Below are 12,638 nucleotides of genomic sequence, written 5' to 3' on the forward strand. Positions count from 1 at the left end.
TTAGCCACAATTCTACACAAATGCATCCATGGATTAAAACACTCTTTCTGGATGTTCTTTCCAAGGTATGTAAATGGTAGGGCTGTTGTCGACAACAATTTTCCTGATTGTCGACAAGCATGGACTAATTGTCGACAAGGACTTGTCATTAAAAATATTAGAGATAAGCTTAAGATCAGCATTATTTGCCATGAAATAACTTCTATAGGTATAAAAAAAAAAGTAATATTGAACGTTAAAGATGACATTGATATGGTGAATAAATAGACTTCATTTTGTAGTGGTAAGTTATCGATTTGATTACGTGTAGCTGACGGTAATATTTTGATGTAAATAAAAGACGCATAACGTGGTCTCTGAACTTAATATTTGGACTTTATTGATGTTTTGATTTATCAACAACTTGCCGACTTCGGATCTTGAGATTTGACGATTGTCGACAATGAAAGTTCTATACTCGACAACAGTCCTAATAAATAGGAGAGCAAAAGTGAAATATGGGGTCAAAATAGCCCTATTTGATAGGGCCTTGTGACCGTGGCAATCCCTACGAAACGCTATAGCCCGAGAACAGATAGCGGTCGCTGGATTTTAGCAAAGGCCTACTATATGGTTTTAGCAGTTCTCGGATTATAGCGTGTTTAAAATGCCTTATATAATAGGGCTAGTCAAAAATTACCACACAAAAAACTGTCACAATCTTTTCCCACAACAGTGGGATTCAGTGATTTATTTTACACGGGGAAAGTCCCACGTTTGAACACATCAATGGATTTTTATATCCTAAACTGAACAGCTTTTCTTTGTCACTTTCAGGTGGTCTGTTTAACAGTTGATATGGATACTGAAGGATCAGAACCAACACCTCACAAAATGACAACCGGATCTACATCCTTTGACGAAGGCAACTTGAATTCTGGGTATAACGAACTTACTGCATTAGGGGTGGTGCAATAATTATGTGTACCCCGGGGTGAATTATATAGGGGGGCAAAGATTTTTGGCAGGCCAAAAGGGGGGGCAAGGATTTTTGGCAGGTCGAAAGGGGGGTCAAGCGATTTTTGGCAGGTCGAAAGGGGGGGGGCAAGCAATTTTTTGGCACAGATATTTTGGGCACCGTTTCTATATTACGCCCTAAAAAGGCGTAGGAAAACGTTACGAACATGTTCAAATATGCAAAATTTCCTGCTCGCTGCGCTCGCATTATATGTTAAGACAATTTAAGGTTTTAAATTCGGGTTCCCCAAAATCTTGCATGTGTAAGGGGGGCAAAGATTTTTGGCACGTCAAAAGGGGGGCAAAGGTTTTTGGCACGTCGAAAGGGGGGGCAAAGGTTTTTGGCACGGCCAAAGGGGGCAAGCGATTTTGGCAGACCATTTTGAGAATTCACCCCCAGGGGTACACATAATTATTGCACCACCCCTTAGTAACCAATACTGATAAGGGTATCAGCAGCATGACCAGCACGGACACTAATATAGCTAAAATACTCAGAATTATGGCATTTATAAAGAATGAAATGGTATCGCAATCTGACAAAGAAAATCGACAATTGCTATGGAAACAGGTTTCCAAAGTGATTGACAGATGTCTATTTCTAATATTGGTGATTTTTGCACTTGCAATATCATTCACTATTGGCACATACATATACACGGGCAGTGAAACTGTCCATAATGAACACTAAACAGAAACGCTCCGATTGTCATAAAAATGATCTCTAATTCTGTGATTTTTGATACCGATTTAAATATAGTCCGGCTGCCAGTGGGTATGACGTTGTTTTGGTTTCCATAGTTTTGTTTTTTGATAGATATTGATTTTTAGGTTTTGACCCCTGTGGAGGTCAAATCGTGACCTTTGACCTTTGTTGCTTATAACTCCAGAAGGGTATGGTAAAAGTATACTTTTTCTGCATCGCAGTCCACGACAAGAGGAATAATTTGGAGAACTTTTCAACAGCATTTGAACAGTTTGAATTTTGACCTCTGTGTGATATTTGACCCGCCATATCTCAAAATGCTCAATGCTGACGGAGTTCCAGTAAACTTGTTTTGCCTCTTGAACAATAATAGAAATTGAGGTCAACGGTTATATAGAGGTGATATAGGAGTCAAAACTCAAAAACGCTCCGATTTGGTTCAAAGCTATGCCAAAACTCAGGTTGCAATGATTCAGAAAATAATCATATATAGTTTAACCTACCTACGGCCAATCAGTGAGTTCAGAGCTCAATCTTGGGCTCCATGGTCAAACACACACAATTTGCCCGATTTTGATACAAATGGTCTCAAGTGTAAACGCGGTATTGTTGATCAATTTTCATTATCTAAATCAATATATTATTGAAAAATTACACTTTGATGTTTTGCAAGGGTTAATTCTACAAATCATATACTTTGAATTCTGGCTTGATTTTTTATTGTTAATGAGTTATGTATTTACAAAAGTGTTGATGTTTCGGCCCTCTTTACAACATGACTCAAGAACCGCAGGACCTACAAAAGTATATCTGTGATATTTGAATCGTTCTGCACACTTTCTATGAAATGATTAATGCAATTTTAGCCAAAGCTCACTACCATTCACAAGATGCTGTGAATTACCTAATCGCAACAATTTAAAATGAGTTGCTAACCTTAAAGGATGACTCCAGTAATCACAACATTTTGCCTTATATGTTAGATAAAAATTCCCTTTAAAAGGGAAGGCCAACCTCAATGCAGAAGAGGTCTTGTAAATAGTTTGGGTCACCGTGAAAGGCATTTTTTAGGATCACGCTTACATCCATGTTACATGACAGTTCACCAAACCATCAATGGTGAGAACATGCACACTGAAACAGCAAAAAACATTAACTCCTATAACTCCTGTCAACTCTTTAATTCATTACTCCAAATTGTTCTGTATTTTTGTCTTTACTGCTCTTTACCCATGCTTATTATTAAAATCAAGAAATACACTGCAGTTGTTAGTTAATTCGCTATGTTAACTCAACTTACATGCACATTTTATTTTAAAATAATTTTATATTATTTCGCAATGTATAGTTTACTATAAAGTAGATAGTGGCAAGCACATGATAAAGGACTGATCATTCACTACAATCTTCACTTTTAAACTGTATTTTTGAATGTGTTGATTGTTAGTCCGAAATTCCTGCAAAGCTATGGACATGGCATCTTACCTACTCCATTCTGTAATAGTCTGCATTGTGTGTTTTCTCAGTCTTCAATCATTTTGTTGAATGTAATTTTATGAATCAAATAAAAAAAGATAGAAATTGGCCTCATTTTAGCTATGTGTCATTTTACCGTATTTATAATTTATAAAGTAAGACAATAATTTATTTATTTTCTATAAGTGCATGTCAAAATATGGGATATATTGTTCAATATTATAGCTAGCCCTAAAAACTTTATTTTCAATCGGATTTTTCCCGTTGAAAAGACAAAACTGATGTTAAAGATAGCAATAATATCATCAATAACATTTTGAGTCAATTTTATCCATAAAACGATACAGGATAGGATAGATAATTACTTTGACTTCAATGTGGTCCATATAATGAAGATTTTGATTCTACAACATTATTAGATCTGTTATCAACATATCAATTATGCACTCACAGGCAACCAAACATCATGCTATGCTCAGTAGTCCACTGATATGAACTCGTGATCATTCCCCCGCTTTGACCATGTCATTTTTTTGATATGCTGATTGCTGAACAAGTTTATGTTTATATGTGTAGGCCTAATAACCTATGATAACCTTTTAAGTCATAATTAATTCAAACATAACTTTGGCAATACTCAATCGTTTTCGTTCGTTGAAACGGCAAAACATACTTTCTTTTCCTTGCAAATCGAATTAGCAGACATCAAAAACATTTCCACCACGAGAAGTAAAAAAATAATTCATACCAATAGAAGAAGGCTATAATCTTAGCTAATCTTTAGTGTACACAAACCCCATCTCAGAATTAGGTACCAGCCCTATGGGCTGGCGAAAAATAAGGATTAACTTACACAAAATAATTGCATGAAGGTTTGACCCCCCCCCCCAGCTTGATGAATTAAAAGCTAGCCAGTGAGGGCTCAAACATGATCAGAGAGCTTATCAGAAAAAGCTAGAAAAGTTTCTAAGTTCTTAGAACCGAAATCTTATCGTGATCGACCAGTAATGATTGAGGTGTAGAAATGCGTGAAATTGGATTCGTCTATAGAATAAAATATTATTAAAGGTCAGGTCTATTGCAACTTTTTTTTTTATCTCTATTCGAAGAGAATAATTATTACATTACAAGTTGACACTTGTTGCAATTTTTTTATGCGTATTGCTCCTGAAAAAAGAGAAATTGTGTGGTTAAATTCGGGCTCGTACGTGTTCGTCCCCCGTTTGAAGCGAAATTAATTTTTAAGGCAGCGGGCTATGACGTAGGTAAATGAAGTGGACACTATATCATGCTCTCATTTACTTGTGTGACAAGTTTGACATTAGCAACAATGAGTTGTACTTAGAGAATAAACGATAGGAATTTTTATTTTGCCTATCCTCTACCGTGTGATAGACGACAGGCAGGTCCAATATTTATAGGCCTTGAGTTCGCCCGCGAGCTTTTTACGGAATTGATTTTTTAGCGTCTCAAACTAATATAGTTTGCTAAAGAAAGATATTTCCCACCTCTGTCAGGCACATCGTGTGGGTCTACATATTATAGTACACTATATCATGCTCTCATTTACTTGTGTGACAAGTTTGACATTAGCAACAATGAGTTGTACTTAGAGAATAAACGATAGGAATTTTTATTTTGCCTATCCTCTACCGTGTGATAGACGACAGGCAGGTCCAATATTTATAGGCCTTGAGTTCGCCCGCGAGCTTTTTACGGAATTGATTTTTTAGCGTCTCAAACTAATATAGTTTGCTAAAGAAAGATATTTCCCACCTCTGTCAGGCACATCGTGTGGGTCTACATATTATAGTTTTGTCAGAATTTCCGTTTTTATTTTACCCTTTTTCCCTTCATGCTCCGAAAATGTCAAACTCAGTGCTTTTATCTCGTGCGCAACCAGCAGAAATAGTCGATATTTTCATTGTTGTCATCCAGGGCAATTTTCCATTGAAAAGCAAAGATCATGAAGATTGCCCGACTAGCGATTTGGTAGCCCAAATCCCCAATTGGTAAATGAGGTGAATTTTAAAAATTTGCTCCCGTGATAGCCTGCAATTTATGGATTCCATGATTATGAAAACCATTTTGTCTGTCTGTGTGTTTGTTTACCTTGGTTAGTCCGTATTAAGAGACAAACGCTTGAGGTCCATGAAAATCCACGGTCCAAACCTAGAAAAATTAGCGTGTTATTATAGGGGATTTTAATCTTCTGTCCCTCCTATCTCCAGGTGAATTTTGTATGACCTACCCCCCCCCCGCCCCCATCGCGGGTTGCCATTTTCATTACACCCTTCAGACTTGTGTTCGGGTTTGTTTTTAATTTGACATGTAGGCCTATAGGCCTAACCATATTTGTCATAATTAAGCGCTATACCTAAATGTATAGCTATACTATAGGCCTATATTATTATGTAATATCATGTACATGTATAGGCCTATGGGGTGGGGTGGGTGCAGAAGTGTGTGAGGTGGGTAGTGCGGGTGTATGTAGGGAAACGTTGGGGTGGTACTCAGCACACTTTAACCATGACTTTCAATGCAAGGCTTATTGTTGCCACAAATGTTTTTTTTTTTCTTAAGGTTATTTATAAGTTTTTATAAACTTCCATGTTTAACCTGGTATTGTTTTGGCTGCTTCATTAGGGCCTATGACTTTCGGTGGGTTTCCAAAAGCAGTTTCAAACAAACACAAACAAAAGGCACCATACCCAGTCACCTTCATGACAATTGAAACACTATATACGTCAAGTATTAACATCCAAGTTATTCTGTTTGCTTGAACAGGTTTTTGTTTAAAAACAAAAACCTGTTTAAATTAACAATGATAATGAATGGTTCTTATAAGGCATAATCTCTGATGAGGAACTCAAAGCGCGTAAAGCACGAAATTTACAAACAAACATAAAAACAATCAATTTATAAAGATTGGTTAATAACGAAAGTCTGGGGGCGTTACGAAGGTTATTTGGAAGTGTGTTCCAAACAGTTTGCTTGATCATAAAACATACAGCGTAATATTATGTTTTGTAAAAGAAAGTTTTGTTTAAAATATTGCCCAATTGCATGTAAGATTGTCGGGCAAAGTTGTTTTGAGGAGAAGCAAATTTCAACACATTGGTCCGAATCACTCACGTGATGAAAGATTCTCATCGTGCTATAAACATGATCAGTAGGAGCGCTATGGAATTTCGTTGCTATATTGAAGTTCTGGCAACACTGTAGCCATGCCGGTATTCCCATTAAACCCAGGGATATCGATCCACAATGCTAGTATTAGCCTTAGATTTCACGCGTTGATTTTGAAAAATTTTCACCCGGCAGAAAAATGGTGAAATCAAAACGGAAATTCTGACAAAACTATGATATATCGCTCACGGTGATGTGCGTTAGAAAGTTGGGAAAAATCCCTCATTAGCGAACTATATTATTTTGAAAAGCTAAAAGGTTGATCCAAAAAAAGGCTCGCGGGCAGAGTTTAAGCCTATCAAAATCGAAAATCTTACACGAAATGACTGAATTTCACGCCTAAGTTTAACACTAGGATTTGAAAAAAAATACAGTATCAAGCACTACAATTTGACCTGACATTTACTGAAAAAATGAAAATGATTGCTTTTCATTTGGCCGAGGAAATTAATTTTACATTGAAAACGTGTAACTCAAAATTTAGCTCATTTCAACACCAAATTCGATCGTTTGTATTGGCACATTAAAATGACTGAGTGCGCCTTGCATAACAAAAGAATCGGTTGTCCAGGTTGCTAACTGAATAGTTCGTATCTTTGCCACACCAAACCACTGTTCGAAAAGTACAATTTACTTAATATCTGTCAATTATTTAATAAAGAACTGGGTATTTTTATGTACAAATATCATATGAGTTTATTACCAAGATCATTTGACAATTTGTTCATAAACATGAAGTCTATTCACAAGGCAATTATAATACCAGAAAGAAAGAGAATTATCGTACTGATATCCATAAAATGACTGATGTTCTAACACTTGGTCCTAGGTTATGGAATAGTTTGCCAAGTGAAATTAAAGAAGCTAAACGGGTAAATGAATTCAAATATAGCATTATAAGGTATTTAAAATCTAATTAATACCTCTCATAATCTCTTAATTTCTTGTTTTTGCCGACTCTGTACACAATTCACCATAATGTATTATCAAACACTGCTAAATTATTTGTTGCTTTAATTTGCATTTTTATAACTTAAGATGGGTTATTTGTATGTTTTTATGTTTTTGTGTATAATTAATGTTTTGATTATTTAATGTACAATTATAATTATATGTTATAAGGTGGTACATCGTTTTCAGGCCTCTTGGCCTTGTGATGTACCTGCCTTCATCAATACTTGTTAAAGCCATATTATAACACTTGCTGAGGAAGACGCCCTCACTGAATTTTTAAAATTCCTTTTTTACACGATTAAATTGTACTTTATTAAACCAATATACCCTGCAAAAATCAAGACTCTAAGTGTTGTAGTTTTGTCAAAATCCGTGATTTTGAATTAAAGGCTGATTCAGCGCTTTATTATTACGATGGAATTATTAGTCGAACGCATACACGATGTTCATAACACACAGTACGTCACGGCGTGCAGGACGGTGATATACACAACAAAGGGTCGTACCACAACATGACCGAAGGAGTGGTACGTATTGGCGACATGTGCGCTGGTAGTAAATTCCAATTTTCTTTGCTTTGCCGTAGTTGTTCGGCTCAAAAATAAAAGGGGATATATCTGACAGTAAAGGCTAACATTTTATGGCAAAGAAATGCTAATCTATTTTGTTTGAAAATGTTATAATATTGCTTTAATGTGCATTAATTTAATTTACCTCTGTTGTTACATTGTATGCTTTATGAGATTGATGAAAAATAAAAGATTGATTGAAGATTGATTAATTATAGGCTTGAAACAGGCACTATCATTGTTTAAAGGCATATATTGGAATGTCATCTTTCCCTGGGTAAGATCTGATACCAGGCCAGCCCATGGCCAGAGGGTAACATGAGTAGGTTTGTTTCACCTTGAAGGCAAGGATAGTCTTGCTAATATGGGCTAACTTTCCCATGGCCATCCAATATGCCATGAATTAGTAGGACTACAACTTGTATCTACTGGTCAGTTTATACTCCTATTTCCACATAGGTTAGGATTAGAGTTAGGATTAGGGTTATGAATAGGGTTAGTGTAAGGATTAACTTACACAAAATAATTGCATGAAGGTTGACCCCCAGCTTGATGAATTAAAAGCTAGTAGTAAGTCTCAAACATGATCAGAGCGCTAATCAGAAAAAGCTAGAAAAGTTTCTAAGTTCTTAGAACCGAAATCTTATCGTGATCGACCAGTAATGATTGAGGTGTAGGAATGCGTGAAATTGGATTCGTCTATAGAATAAAATATTATTAAATAGCATTGCCTTCACATCTAGGACGAATCGATTAGGTACTAAGTACCCTATTGATAAAACAATTTTGTCCCACACAGGCACAATAATAATTATTGTGATCACTGCCCATGGACCTGGCTATTATCAAGGGGATGACACTCTTATTCACGCGTTCATTTACAACGCAAACCTATATCGAATCCCGGTGGTTTGCGACTAATGAAATGTACGCATCCCAGGACTTACTAATCCCTGGGGGGAAGTGGGGCTAATTGGTCCACCTAATGTCCCATTTTGCCCCACCAGATTTTACTCGGCTATAATACTTATACCCGACAACTTGCGACAAGTAACCACTACAAAACAAAATGTACATCACCAAGAGTATAGTAGACTTACGTTTCACACTAAAATGGTGCCCGTCAGCCCCTGGCTTCATTATTCTATTAAGGAGTCTTTAAGGCGTCCCATTTTACCCCACTGCGAAATTGTTGCTGTAAAGAGGCTGGGGTAAAATGGGACAGCTGGGGTAAAATGGGACGCCATTGATTTACTATGGGATTTTTTTGTTGGGGCAAAATGGGACAGTGCGAGTTAGCACACAGTAAATCAATAGCGTCCCATTTTACCCCAATTTGACACATTTCTAAAAGAAAACTTTTCTTATAATTTTCGAAGAAAAAAGTAACAATTTTTGTTTTAATTAATTGAAAAGGTGGCTTAGAAGTTATTTTTAAATTTGAGAAACACTAATCCGGGCCATTGAATTAGTTATTTAGCCTCAAGTCGTGACCTCTGCTTAGATATGAAAACAAAATGTAATATTGATTTTGATGTGTTAAGCTTTCGGCCCTCAAAAGTTCCTGTTTTAATGAAGAATGGTACTTTTAATTGGTTGGAAATATAAATAGACATTATATCAAAGTTATTTTGTTGCAAAAATGAGCAAAATGTGATTATTTTAAGGTATAAAAGTATTTTCGAAATCACTGTCCCAAATTACCCCGTGTCCCAAATTTACCCCAGTCTACCCTACGAATTATTATTTTATTAGGTTTGTCAAGGCAATCATCACCACGATCCGTTTTGTAATAATATAAAAGCACTTCAAATAGCAACCCGCTGAGTTCAGTGAACTACGCCCTGAAATCGATGGTGTAGTACCCCATCAAAAGAAGCTATCCATACACAAATTAGCAAATTCAATAGGATAAGGCCAGCACCTATTATGACCTGTCTAAAGCTTTATAGGGCCTATCTTGAAGGTTAGTATTCGTTTGTGCATATGGACTGCGCATTTAGGATGCAAAATATTAGTTATTATAATATTACAAATACATGTATTGGTACTATAACATAATGGTATAGGTGGTACCTACCTATAAAACGACTAATAAAATCATGGCGTCATGTCAAAGGTTCATTATTTAATATCCCTTATGTTTGTTTAAATTCATTAATATTTGAGAACAATTTCTATAGATGAGTTGACCCCAATGTTTATCAACAAAGGCAAGGGATTGGTAAATCGATATATTTGAGTGAACACCGTGCAACTACTACATTGTTCAATAGCCTTATTGTGATTAGGCAGTAGTTTTAAAAACACGAGCCCTGAACAAAATATGATGCGAGCGCATACTGCCAGGCAAAAAACAGTGAAAATTGTGATGATGCGTGCGCATAGGCCTACTGCTAGGCATTGACGTCAGAAGTCAACTCATCTATACCCAGGTGAAATCCTATTTTTTTATTTTCATTTCTCTTTATGTAACAAATTCAGGGTGACTCTACCCATGGAAGTAATGCTCTACCTGACGACCTAGCCTAAGTCCCACGGGCTCCTAGAATGGCTCTCCATACACAATGAACAAGAGTCGTCATAGCTTTCCATACACAAATGAACAATTACAATAGAAGAGTCCAACTGCCATGCAAATAAGCCAGTGTCACCTCTCAAGGACGTGTTCTGTGCTCTTATTACCAAACTCCATCCTTGTTGTGTCCTTCTTGTTGTTATTCTGTACACTCAGAACGGTGGTCACCAGCTTCTTTTTGTTATGTATAGTCGCGCTAAAAGTCGATACATGTTGAAATCAGCACAATTCAGAGATACGCCTTTTTGCTATGAAATTAATTTTCTCGGTCAAATATAAAGCAATATTTTTTCCTTCAGTATTGTCAGTTAAAAACATAGTGCTTGGATATACATTTTTGTTTAAATCCTGGTAAATCGATATGCTTACCGAAGAAAGGAAAATTATTGCTTTTCATTTGACCGAGAAAATTAATTATGAAATAAAAAGATGTAACTAAAATGTTGCCTATTTCAACTCGGCACTAAATTCGATTGTTTCATGCGCCTAATTAAAGGGTCATTCAGTGATCTGCTCATCCGGATGATCGTAAAAATAATCAAAATTTCGGATTTTGTACCTTTGTCATTGTCATAGATGTGCTAACATAGCCTGTTAGTGGTTCAGCCGAAAGCCATGTATTTAATGGACCTTTCAGTGATTTGCTGCTCCGGACGATCGTAAAAATCATCAAAATTCAGATTTTGGTACATTGTACCTTTGTCATAGATGTGTCAACATAGCCTCCGAGTGGTTCAGCCGAAAGCCGTGTATTTAAAATAAGACATTTTATACGAACCTGTAATTTAGATACTGATAGTATCTAAAGTAGCTACATGTATTTGAATGGGGCTTCAACCCCGGATTTCAACCAATTTGAATGACTTATCCTTCACTTTTAAGCAATTTATAAACAATTTAACACTTGCGCTGGGATCACTGAATGGGTCTTTAAGTGAGTGAGTGGGTCTTGTTTAACAATAGGCATCGACTGACTACCGTTCTGCCTGTGTTGGCTATTCTTCTAAGTTCTAAGTTCTATCAGGGCTACGACACTCAGCTCATTTGCATGGCAAAATTACCCGTCTCCTCCGCAGCCAATTTGGTTTCGCTCCATCGAAATTAAGCTGGCCACGGAGGAGACTACCCTCCTTTGTGTTTGTTCATTTGTGTATGGAGAGCCATTATTGGAGTCTATAATGACTTAGGCTACGCTCTCAGCTAGAGTCCGACGCTGCATTGTACTAGAAATACCTTTTCTGCGAAATCGCTATAGAGCCAACCGGGAACACGTATTCGTTTTGAAAATATAGCATTAAAATTAGTATCACCCTTGTGGCCCCGTGCAGTGGAAAACCTTAATTCTTTCATTAAAAAGAAATGAAAATTAAAAACAACACGGATCTACCTGTGCACCTATAAAATGGGCACAGCAATTTGTCTCAAATATGAGTGAATTTTAAGAAACATACGGGATATGATGAACATTGACCTGACGCCATGATAGCAGGATCTATTAGTCGTTTTATATACAATGTATATACCGTATTGTCATAATACCAATATTTGTCATAATATATAAATGAGTAATATTTAGCAACGTAAATGTGCAGTTCATATGCACAAACGAATACTGATCTTTATGATATTCAGGTTTTTGTACATCACATATAACATGTCACATAGGAGGTCATACGTGTTGACCTTCATCTATTGTATTTGTTCAACTGTGTATGGAGAGGATTAACGCCATTAAAACTCTATCAGTATTAGGGCGTAGTTCAGTGAACTCACCGGATTGCTATTCCAAGTACTTCAATAATACAGATAATATGCATTAATGGGTCGAGGCGATTGCATTGAAAAACCTAATAAATTATTCATAACAGTTACGTAATCAATCGATAGTGCGGACACTTTTCATTTGCAAACCACCAAAATTCGTGATCTTTTAGCGTTGAAAAAGAAACCACGTGAATAGAGTGCCCTCTCAAGAATAGGTTCTCTGTGGTTCTATCTGTGTTTATTGTATTCTTTCACTTTCGGGCTTCACTGTCGGCTGGGATGGTATAATTTCCTTAAAAAACGCTAAATACGTGGAACTAATTGGTGAGTACTGCATCATATCTTTTTATTGGAGTAAAAGGAAGGGCGTTAAGGTATTATAGGCCTATGTAGGGTGAACATGGTG

The 12,638-nt window shown here is 36.4% G+C and overlaps 1 protein-coding gene across 3 annotated transcripts in view; it reads left to right on the top strand.

The window, feature by feature from the left end:
• Positions 1–12,638, top strand: part of LOC140146656 (neuronal acetylcholine receptor subunit alpha-10-like) — a 32,604-nt gene that overhangs the window by 9,285 nt on the left and 10,681 nt on the right. For 2 of the 3 annotated variants that reach the window (XM_072168523.1, XM_072168526.1), the window contains exon 1: positions 12,454–12,556. The exons of the other annotated variant lie outside the window; for it this stretch is intronic. The gene's annotated coding sequence lies outside the window, so the exon portion shown is untranslated. Of the gene's footprint in view, positions 1–12,453; positions 12,557–12,638 lie in introns of those variants that run through there. 3 annotated transcript variants of the gene reach the window in all.

Source organism: Amphiura filiformis, chromosome 2 (assembly GCF_039555335.1).
Source record: "Amphiura filiformis chromosome 2, Afil_fr2py, whole genome shotgun sequence".
Lineage (NCBI taxonomy): Eukaryota > Metazoa > Echinodermata > Ophiuroidea > Amphilepidida > Amphiuridae > Amphiura > Amphiura filiformis.